This window comes from Crotalus tigris, unplaced genomic scaffold (genome assembly GCF_016545835.1).
Source record: "Crotalus tigris isolate CLP2741 ecotype Arizona unplaced genomic scaffold, ASM1654583v1 scf7180000017841.2860490, whole genome shotgun sequence".
Classification (NCBI taxonomy): domain Eukaryota; kingdom Metazoa; phylum Chordata; class Lepidosauria; order Squamata; family Viperidae; genus Crotalus; species Crotalus tigris.
Window position 1 is genome coordinate 617732 of NW_024096667.1, and position 12241 is coordinate 629972.

A 12241-nucleotide genomic window follows, 5' to 3' on the forward strand; every position below is an offset into this window, starting at 1 on the left:
TGTTTTGTAATTTGTGTGTGTGCATGTACATAGCTTTCCAAGTGGTAAGCCAAATCAATATGGGTATCACCATAATCCTCAATATCATCTTTGGACTTAAATTAGATGTGCTTATAATTGACACCACAAAGATAATTTGTTCATATGCATTTCTTTCAAAGCTGGTTTAACTAATCTTGTTCTATTTCATAATCTCACTGTTTACTGGAATCTCTCCTGTCTCTTTCATGGAGTTATGGTGGTTTTTGTTTGTTTTTATTTTAGAGAAAAAGTTTTATTTTGCTTATGAAAGATAGTTATTTCTAAAAACATACTTGTGGAGATTGCTAAATAAAAATATGCCTGAATATAAATCAGATCTGCAAGTGTAGTCTTGGTCCTTGCAATGTCCTGACTGTTAAGTAATGTGGAAAAAAAATCAGTTTTAATTTTATGGTCAAGTTAAATTGAAGGCCAAGGAATTTAATTCTGTTCCAATGCCTTTGTTCAAATCTATCAAAGACTATGAGAGCCTTCAAAATGAATGTGCTTGGCAATATATCTGTATACTAATAATACTCATTATATTCTAAATAGTTTGAAAGGGAAATCATTCTAAACTCAAAATAGATGTTTAGGGATTATTCTTATTTTTAAAAGGACAACTTGCAGCAGTCATTTCAAATCAACATAGCAGCCATGTACATTAAGTCTAAAAACAGACAAAATGTTTCAAGCTCAAAATAGTTCAATACACTCTAAAGATTTGTTCTGAGCTTGGGGACAAAACAAGGGTATTTCATTTCACAATAAATGTCCTGACAACCTATGACTTACCTTGTTTAAAACAAGACAAAGCAAACTCTCCTAGCTAAATTTGTTAGCCAATATGTCAGTAAAAACAGTTGCTAGAGCTAATTCAGAAGAAAAGATAGTTTAGTGAGAAAAAGTTACTTAAGTTTCTGGCAATGCTGTGGACAGCCAAAAAACAAACAAACAAACAAATGGATAAAAGTACAGTTCAACTCAGAGTTCTCAGTCAAGGCATAAATAATCAGACACAAATTATCCTACTTCAGGTGTAGAATGCAAAGAGTTGGCTCTCTGAAGAAGACTCTAATTTTGGGAAAGGTGGAAGGAAAGAGAAGAAAATAAGCAGCAGTGTATGGGTCCAGTTATAGTAGCGATGAGTGCAGCATTTGAAGACTTGAACAACCAGGTTAAGAACAAATTGCAATGGAGAAAGTCTATCCATGTGGTTGCTAAGAATTGACAGTGACCTGATGGCACATAATCAATCAATCACAGAGAATAACAACTATTTTGGATCTTAGAAAAAAAAAAAGCCTGATTGGTAAACTTACTTTTGTTTTGTATGTAGGGAGGGAGGTACGTGTGGTATGCATATGTTTGGTATTGGAAATTACAGTTCACAGATTGAAATAAAATATATGATCACTTTGAGTTTTATACTGAGTTTCCAATTTATACATATGTGTGTTCTCAGCTGCTTTTACTAAATCTAGTGGATTTGATGGACATGTGTGACCACCTTTGGAAGGCAGGGAAAATGGAGACAAACAACATAATCTTAAACCTGGATGGGGTGTCTTGGCCCTCACTCAGGAATGGCTTTGCATTATTGCAGGAGCCATTTTTAAGATCACAAAGTCTCCCAAAGGAAAGCCCTAATGTTTGAGTCCTACAGTATGTGTGCTCTAAAGCTTGACAAAGGATTCCTTCCTCTAGACCAGCGATGGCGAACCTTTTAGAGATCGAGTGCCCAAAAACTGGCCTGCCTCCTGGCCCACCTCCCACCCACCCTCACTCTGCTCCCCACTCCGCCCACCCACAGGACCACTCACCACAGATCACCCAGGCAGCTTTACAGCACTATGGCAGCCATGCCCTCTGCCCGCATCCCACATCATCTGCACGTGATGTGGCACGAGGGTGAAGTCTTGCCCCTGCTTCCTGGCTGCCATGTGCTTGGCTGCACTGCTCCATGTGGGCTGTGCCTGGGGGAGCCTCTCCTCCGGGCAGGCAGCTGGTGAGGAGGGGGTTGCAGGGAGTTGGGCTGGGGCAACAGCATGCGTGCCCACAGAGAGGGCTCCGAGTGCCACCTCTGGCACTGCTCTAGACAGAGCTGATACAAATGAATTTCCCTCAACTTTGCTCACCATGACCTAGTTTAATATTCTCACACTAAATAAATAAATAACCCCGTAAAATGATTTCCCAGTGTTTTTTTTTTCATTTAGTATGTGAGGAGCTTCTGGGTTTATGGTTACTGGACTCTTAGGGAGGCTCACTAAAGGATTTCTGGCCAAATAACTCCTGTTAAAACAGTGAAACTCACTGATCCAAAAAGCCCTGAATAACATCTGTCAAAACTTGTACCTGAAGGCTTTATTAAAAAGAAAGGGATTTTAACACCTCTTTTGAAACCCTTTTCTCCATCGAACTGACCTTGGGCTTAAAAAGTATTTCACAACATTTAACCTACATTTCATTCCTAATAATTTAAAACCACTATTTTATATATTAACTTAAAGGATAAAGAGAGAAATTGCTTCTCCTTGAATAAATGAGACTTAAAGCATATGAGACTGTCATGTCTTTCTTTGTAGAGTATTTCTCTGGTCTCTGTCTGGCTTGCTATGCTTCACTTATAGCTAAGAGGAAATGTACCTTGAGGCAGTTCTTTCTATGGATTAAGACGTGAACGCTGACCATGTTAGAATTTAACTTCACATGTACAAGCTCTCTGCACCTACAAACCTATTGACACTTGTCTTTATATCACACTGCCTTCCTGGTTTTTCATTATATAGGAATAGTTTTAAAAATCAAATCAGGTGGTACATGGAGCGTGATGAGCTCCTGATAATAATTGTAAAATTTTTCAAAAGAAATTCAAGGCAGAAACTAGAAGCAAAGTATGTTTCCAAATGATGGGGAAAGAAATTTTGGGGAAAAAAAAGTTTGGCTTAGTGTTGTGTTAACATAATTATTTGCTGTTAGAAGAACATGTACCCAGAATTCCTTTTAGTATGTGTAAAAAAGGAAATGTCCCTTCTGCCTCCTCTAAGAGATATGTGGGACAACATCCACAGAGGCCTGTTTCTTATTTCAGAAAAGGCAATTGCTCCTGTTTTGAATACCTTCTGGGTAATTGACAATGTTTACAAAAGCAGCCAGCATTTAACATTAGAAGTTCCAGTGGGCGCATTTTGTGTTGATTGCTTTCTCAGTCGATTCATTTCGTTTGCTCAGTAATGAAATATAAATGAAACTATCAAAATATGCAGCTCATAAAATCTGAAGGAATACAGACAAGAGTCCCCCCCCCCTCCTCTACAACGTATGTAGTTGACCTGATAGAATTCAGATATTCATTTGGCCTCAACATATTCTGCCTACGCTTCTCAAAATCACCCTGCTAGCACAACAAGAAAAGAAAGGTGGGAATAATTAATGGATTATCATTTTCTTTATCTGAATTGACAAATACCACAGAGTCCCTTGCTTTATACATATATCATTTTTAGAGGTAGAATGTTTTTATTTATATTAAAAGTATTTAGTTACATTGAATTACAAATGTTTAGAGCCTGTTGAATAAAAAAAAAATTCTTTAAATAAAGGTACTGTAGGTTTACACACTGTCATAGTTTATGTAGCTGGAATTTTCTTCTCATAATTTCATGCTGATTTAGAATGAAAAATAACAGTTATACAATGCTGAAAAAGATCCTCTCCATATTTTTTTTGAAAAAATCATCCATCATATACATCAAATTGAGTCTTGACATTGCCAAAAAGAAGGGTGTGCAAAATACATGAGCTCATTATCCTAAATTGTAAATTACAAGGAAGTATGCCAAATCCTGCTGTGTTCATTTAACAATTAAAGAACTGCTCTGGAGAATGGAGAATGCTGGAACAGTCTATGTAAAATGGTATGCCTTTACACATACCTCCAATAATGAAACACCATATGACTGCCATCATTCTACATGATTCTTAAGTAACCATTTATATAGAAGTGTAGTTTGTAAGCAATAGTCATAATTTATATAAATGACAAATTGACAAAACATATTGATTCTCAAGCTGACATAGTTGTCAAGTTAATATTCGATTGGCAAATTAATATTTTATATTCCCTCTTCTTTAAAGATGCAAAAGAAATGGAAAACATTAGTTATATTATATTAGTCATATATTAGTTGCAGATATGAGTTCTATGGATAACATTGTATTTTCATTCCATATATTACAAGATATTTAATAGTCTAGGACCACTAGAGTACTCCATGGCCACACTGTGGGCTTTGGAAGAAAGTCAACCTATATTATGTTGCTCTGAATGGAGAGGTAGATTTTTGAATGCAGTTGACTTCTTGTGAATTCAAATGCATTAAAATATGCATTGACATGCATTTCAAATGATGTACTATAAACACATACAACTGAATGTTATTTGGGGTCAGGTTTTCAGCAATAGAAACCTTACAAATACAAACATTTTTCCTGCACATAACCTTACACAGATTTTACACCAGATTAATTCTTCTGAGAGTAATATTCTTTTAGAGCAACAGTATTCTTAGTGGTTAAGGCACCAGGCTAGAACCCAGGAAACTGTGAGTTCTAGTTCTGATTAAGGCACAAGGCCAACTGGATGACCTTTGGCCAGTCACTTTCTCTCAGCCCTAGGAAAGAAGAAAAGGCAAACACTTTTGAAAAACCTTGCCAAGAAAACTGCAGGGATTAGTCCAAGCAGTCACTCAGACTCAAAAACCAACACAAAATCCCTCATCATTATTCTTAAACTGCTACAAATAGATCTTCTGAAAAACCAGGACAAACAAATGATTGTCCAATCTCTTCTTAAAAACTTCCAGTGTTGGAGCATTCTGGAGGCAAGTTGTTCCATTGATTAATTGTACTAACTGTCAGGAAATTTCTTTTAAATTCTAGGTTGCTTCTCTCCTTGATTAGTTTCCCTCCATGGACATTGAAGATGGTTACATTTTCCCCCCATATGTTTTCTCTACAAGACTAGACATTGATCTATCTTGTTGCAAAGCAATGAAAAGCAACACTATTAATACTGGGAGAGAAATGAATAATTATTCGAAGGAACAGAACACATGTTGAGCAGTGTGAATTAAGAGCCAAAATAGAACTTAAATATTCCAAGAGTTGCCTACTCCTCCCTCTTCTACAGAAATTTATTATCATTAGCTGTTGTTTTTTCATCCTTAATAAATTGAATAATAAGCTAAACAAATGGAAAGTAATCAATTGTTCCAAATATTTGTATGCAGTGTAATACCTCTAATAAAAGGACCTTGGTATGAAGACGGGGATCCATTTGTCAAAATTTCCAAGGAGCTTTGCTTCTTTCATTTGCTTTACTGGACTGAACATGCAAAATGGATTTTTTCGCATGTTGCTTAAGTGGGTAGGCTTAATTAACTGCTTTGGTGTTCTGTCCAGTGCTTCAGGTCTAGTGAAATCAGCCTCTAAGGAAGAAAAATGGCAAAAATCCCTGTATTTTAAAATTCAGATTGATTCACTACAAGGAGTGAAAGGCAAAATATGTTCAATCATCTTCAGGGATGACTTAAAAGGACCAACTGGCATTCCACTACTGATCTTTTCTTTCCTATATCCCCATAAGAGCTGCCATCCTAATTGTCAGCCAATACGCTAGCTCTAGGCAGTTGCTCAAAATAAATATGATGGCTTCAATAGCAGCATGTACTGCTTTAGCAAACCTATCTATAACTTCCCATACTTGTAACAAAATATATTACCTTTTTCCATGTTTTCATAAGCTTACTGGAATTAGTGTGCTGGCATTAGCCTCGATGATTTCAAGAAAGGTATCAGGGTGGGAATGGCTATTTTTTGTAATTGCTTTCTACTACCTTGTTCTGGGGACAATGTCAGACACTGGATGAGAATCTATTCCAGAGGTATTTACACCTACCCTTCTGAACAGGCCTAAATTCCTGGCATCATATCTGTATGTGGTCTGAAGAACAATAGCAAGTGCTTTCTATTAGGCACAATAAAGAGACTGTTCAAGTCTTAAGTTGAGACAGGTATTCCCCCTATCCCATCACCCCAAACCCCAACTTTTCTGAAGGAAATGCTTCATTGCATCTAATGATAGGGCCAGTCTTGATATACTTCTAGCTGATTGCAGGAATTTACACAATAAATTAACAAAAAGGAACATTTTGATAATAGAAAATGGAAGGAAACTGGGAATCAGTGATAATTTATATGTGTGACATCTCATCCAGCTTTGGAATACAGTCACTTCTATGTGTTCAAAAAAAACCCCAAAACACTATTGGTAGATTAAATAATTCTGAGATTAGATACAGTATATGAAAATAATCAACACATGTTTTTTGTATCAGAGGATTCCTGGTGTACTTATACTCATGTAAAAGAATTTGGCACAAAAATTGGGAAAACTGTTAAAATAAGTTTATGTTTCAAAAATATTGTTGTTGGAATGCATATTATGGCTTATTTTTGTTTTTACAATCCTATTTTAACATTCATTCATGCACATGACTACATACCAAACTTTTCCAATTAAAATATTAAGATTTCAGCTAAGTTATCAGTTACCAAAGAATTAATAGACACCCTCATTAATTTTGCTAAATGTGGCTAGACATTTATGGGAAATATGTCCTTTCAATCCTCGCTTTGAGGATTTGAGGGATCCTCCAATTTTTTAATTCTGATTTGTTGGGAAAAAAAGATTAACTGTTCCTTCATTCTCTAAAAGAGGTGATTGGCAAACCATGTATGACTGCACAAACCATTGATTCCAACAGATAGAGCATAGATGAAGAATACAGTAGTATATTTCATCTTTCATTTAAGAACTAAAAGTGATATACAAAGTGCTCTTTTCCAATTTCTCCAGATGACAACCTTCCTGTAGGGTACGTTGGACTGAGAAAGAACTATGAACCCCAAATCACGCAATTACTTTCTATGGTTGAAAGTGGACTAAATCATCTTATTCCTAATCCAACTCCTTTAACCAATACACCATGTAGTTTTCATCAAGGAAGGTGTACTGATGTACAAATTTCTGTGTCAGAGCTTAGATTATTCATAAGCCACAATGTTTTTGCTGTTACTAATAGGTAATTGATTCTGAGGATAGAAACAAAAAAGCTGCAGAGATTTTTTTAAAAGAATTTGAATGTTAATTATCTTAATTATCTTAGCAAAGATTTCAATACAGAAAATATTTGCAGGTAATCAACCTCATGGAAAATATATATTTGAGACCAGATGCCTTATCCCAGTTTTAAGAACTATGTTTCATCACGGATTGACAATAGTACCATGCATAATGTATACGTTACATTAACCAGTGTGCAATTTTTTAATTAAATGAGAGTTGAGAATAATAGAGAAGAGAAATAAAGATTCTCAGATAAAGACAAAATCTCAAGGAGGGTGAAAAACAGTTTCTTCTTATGTCTTCTGGTTATTTTTCTTTCGGAAGAATTGGAAACATTGAAAAACAACTTATGAAATATTTTTCTTACAAAAGATGAATGCTTAAGTGAAGGTATTTATCACTGTATTGTTTTACACAATTATAATAAAAGACAAAGCTGCTTTGTGAAGTTGCAGGCTGATGCTACAATTTATAACCCCATAGAATGAAATCTGAACACCTGCATAGTCTTAATATTTTAAACTAAAATTCTGTAGTTTCTACAAATCAGTTCTATGCAGCAGGTAGTTATTTTTATAAAAGAACATTTTAGATGTTTTCTTGAAAATGTGCCAATCTTAAAACAAATCAACAACAACAACAATAATAAATCAGTTTAACATAAACTACAATAAAGCCTTTCTCATCCTTTCATTGTGGTTTGTACCATGCTGGCAGAGGATCAGCGAAAGCTAAGTTGTTTTAACTTTGTATATAAGTTGTTTTTATTGTTTTAAATATTGTTTTAATATTGTTTTAACAATAAATAACTAGATTATACTCTTCCCAGAGATCGAGGATTGCATCATTGAACAATATATATATATATATATATATATATATATATATATATATATATATATATATATATATATATATATATATGGTGAAGAAATAAAATGAACACCAGGGTAATAAAAACTGTAAAAGTTTTTAATTAATTAAAACTATAAAAGTTTAATTAAAAGCGCCAAGCTTTCGCCGTCACCTGCCGGCATCTTCAGGGCTAGCGCGCCAGAGAATGAGGAAGTCCTTTATAGGCGTGTCAAGGTTTGCGCCCGGCTCCTTGACCTTGTTATCGGGCCTGATTGATTCAATTGCGTACGGTTAACCTGTTTTTCCTTTCTCTTTTTGGTTGCATTTCTATCTTCATCCATCCTTATTTCTCTCAACCTTGGGGTGGTTGGGTGGCAACTCCAGTTGTTTCGGTTGTCTTTGCATTCTGACCTCCCCCCAGGTTCAGGTGGTAGTGCACATTCCACATTCCTTTCACAGCCATGTCCTACCCAATTGTTCCTTTTAAAGTAACTTTCCTTTTTAGTCCCAATACTTTCATTTTTGGTGCGCCCGTCATCCGGATGGTCTTGCGAGCTGTTACGAGTCAAATACGGCGTGGGGGGGTGTTCAGCAGGGTGGAGGGGTCGTTTCCTGGTCATCGCCGTACCCAGCTGTCCTGCGCGCGTCCTGCTTCGGGTACTCGGTCCGGGGTGTGTGTGTGTGGTAGTCGAATCACGCTCCTTCTGGCTGTCATAACGTTCCTCTTCAGCTCTCCCCCTTTCTGCACTGTTGGTGTTCGTGTGCATTCCATGGGAGTCCTCGGGATCGTCGGGTAGGGGGCGTGACGACTCAATCCCTCGCACTCCACCGCTCTCTGATCTTCTCCCCTCCTCCCTGGCGGTGCTCGGGGGTTCGTCGTTGGCCATGTCCCGTGATCTATCCCCCCTGGATCCGATCGCTCTGGCTGTGCGAGGGGGTCTTCTCCTCCCTTCCGGACCGGCCACGATGTTTCTTTTAGCGCGCAGGCGAGCTGTTGCGTTTGGCGATTCCCCCGCGCCTCCACCTGCCGTATCCTCCTTCATCTCGTTCTCACTATCAGAACTCCAGATCTCAGTTTCCACCACCCCCCTAGTCCTCTGGGATTGCAGTAGCCTCACTGGGGTGGTCGGGGTGTCCCGCAGTTGCTCTTCCTCCTCCGGATTGCACCAGGTCTGTTGGGCAGTTTGCCCTTCCTCTTTGGTATCACCGGGATTATTATTAAGCCATCGGGGGTGTTGCCGCTGATTATTAATGCTCCATGATCTTAAAGCCACGTATGCCGGGCATAGGTCGACATGTCTGTTAATAGATCTATTATCTGAGAGCCATGCCTCCCTAAGCCATCCACATCCAATTTACTATGGAAGAGGAAGATCAGGGCAGTTTGGCATTCCTGGATGTATTAGTGCAGCACCAGGTGGATGGATGTCTGGCCACCAGGGTGTACCGAAAACCAACATGTACGGACAGGATTCTCCGCTTTGGGAGTAATCATCCGATGGCCCATAAAGTCAGCTGTGTCAGGACATTATTTAAACGGGTGGAGACACACTGCAGCACCGTCAGAGCCAAGAAGGAAGAGAGAAACCATCTCTTCCAAATGTGTAGACGTAATGGTTACCCGGTAAAGCTTATCAATCAGTTCAGTAAACCACCTGGACCCCGGGGTAACCTTACATCCCAAGAATCCATACCTCAGGCAACTACACGTATCACCCTCCCCTATATTCATAATGTATCAGAAGCCACAGCGAGGATCCTGGCACCGTATAACATACAGGTGGCCCATAGACCAAACCAAACACTGCGGGCAGCTATAATGCGCCCCAAGGACCCGCTCCCCAACACTGAAAGATCGGCAGCCGTTTATAGGATTGATTGCATGGACTGCCAGTGCAATTACGTTGGGGAGACTGCTAAACGGATTAAGACCAGGGTCCACGAACACAGATTGGCAGTGAGAAGGGGAGATTGTTACTCCCAGATATGGGCACACACGGTAGATCTGGGCCATAGGTTTAATTTTAGTGGCGTCAGCGTATTGGCGAATGATAACACCAAAGGGGGCCGCCTACTTAGGGAGGCATGGCTCTCAGATAATAGATCTATTAACAGATATGTCGACCTATGCCCGGCATACATGGCTTTAAGATCATGGAGCATTAATAATCAGCGGCAACACCCCCGATGGCTTAATAATAATCCCGGTGATACCAAAGAGGAAGGGCAAACTGCCCAACAGACCTGGTGCAATCCGGAGGAGGAAGGGCAACTGCGGGACACCCCGACCACCCCAGTGAGGCTACTGCAATCCCAGAGGACTAGGGGGGTGGTGGAAACTGAGATCTGGAGTTCTGATAGTGAGAACGAGATGAAGGAGGATACGGCAGGTGGAGGCGTGGGGGAATCGCCAAACGCAACAGCTCGCCTGCGCGCTAAAAGAAACATCGTGACCGGTCCGGAAGGGAGGAGAAGACCCCCTCGCGCAGCCAGAGCGATCGGATCCAGGGGGGATAGATCACGGGACATGGCCAACGACGAACCCCCGAGCACCGCCAGAGAGGAGGGGAGAAGATCAGAGAGCGGTGGAGTGCGAGGGATTGAGTCATCATGCCCCCTACCCGACGATCCTGAGAACTCCCATGGAATGCACACGAACACCAACAGTGCAGAAAGGGGGAGAGCTGAAGAGAAACGTTATGACAGCCAGAAGGAGCGTGATTCGACTACCACACACACACACCCCGGACCGAGTACCCGAAGCAGGACGCGCGCAGGACAGCTGGGTACGGCGATGACCAGGAAACGACCCCTCCACCGTGCTGAACACCCCCCCACGCCGTATTTGACTCGTAACAGCTCGCAAGACCATCCGGATGACGGGCGCACCAAAAATGAAAGTATTGGGACTAAAAAGGAAAGTTACTTTAAAAGGAACAATTGGGTAGGACATGGCTGTGAAAGGAACGTGGAATGTGCACTACCACCTGAACCTGGGGGGAGGTCAGAATGCAAAGACAACCGAAACAACTGGAGTTGCCACCCAACCACCCCAAGATTGAGAGAAATAAGGATGGATGAAGATAGAAATGTAACCAAAAAGAGAAAGGAAAAACAGGTTAACCGTACGCAATTGAATCAATCAGGCCCGATAACAAGGTCAAGGAGCCGGGCGCAAACCTTGACACGCCTATAAAGGACTTCCTCATTCTCTGGCGCGCTAGCCCTGAAGATGCCGGCAGGTGACGGCGAAAGCTTGGCGCTTTTAATTAAACTTTTATAGTTTTAATTAATTAAAAACTTTTACAGTTTTTATTACCCTGGTGTTCATTTTATTTCTTCACCATGTATACTCCCAGGGTTCATATTTTTAACCTTTTTAACCATATACACACACACACACACACACACACACACACACACACACACACACACATATATATATATATATATATATGTAGGTCTTTGCTTGTTCGGGTTTTCTCCCGCGTAAAATTGGAAGTGTCTTGGCGACGTTTCGACAAAGTCCCATTCGTCATCTTCAGGCTGGTGTTTTCAGCTTCGTGCTTCGAGCAGCAATGTGTGGTCTTAGCTGTTTCTTCCTTTTAACTGCCAGTGGGGGTATGAACTGATTGGGTGGGAGCTTGGCTGTGTTCTGATTGGGTGGAGGTGTGTTCTGATTGGTTAGGGGCGTGGCTGTGCTCTGATTGGCTGGGGGGTTGGCTGTGCTCTGATTGGCTGGGGGGTTGGCTGTGCTCTGATTGGCTGGGGGAGTGTTCTGTTTGGTTGTGCTCAGGTTAGTCTGAGTTGCAGAGGGGTTTAAGATTTTGGGCTGCCTTGCTATTTTTTGGCTTCGCGTTTGTGGTCGTGCCTCATTTTCATGGAGGGTGTCAGTTTGCTTCATGTATGGATTGGAGGGCTTTAAAGTGGCTAATGATGCAGCTCTGGTCTGGCTTCTGGTTTGTGGCACGAATATTAATATTAATATTAATATATTAATATTAATATTAATATTTTATATTAATATATTAATATTAATATTAATTAATATATTAATATTAATATTAATATATTAATTAATATTAATATTAATTAATAAATATATTAATATCAATTAATAAATTTATTAAATTAATAAATTAATTAATATATTAATATTAATTAATAATATTA

At 39.5% G+C, this 12241-nt stretch overlaps 1 protein-coding gene across 7 annotated transcripts in view; it reads right to left on the minus strand.

Annotated features, from left to right (window-relative positions):
• The window catches only part of LRRC4C (leucine rich repeat containing 4C), an 817554-nt gene that overhangs the window by 264587 nt on the left and 540726 nt on the right, over nucleotides 1-12241 (minus strand). The window lies entirely within an intron of this gene.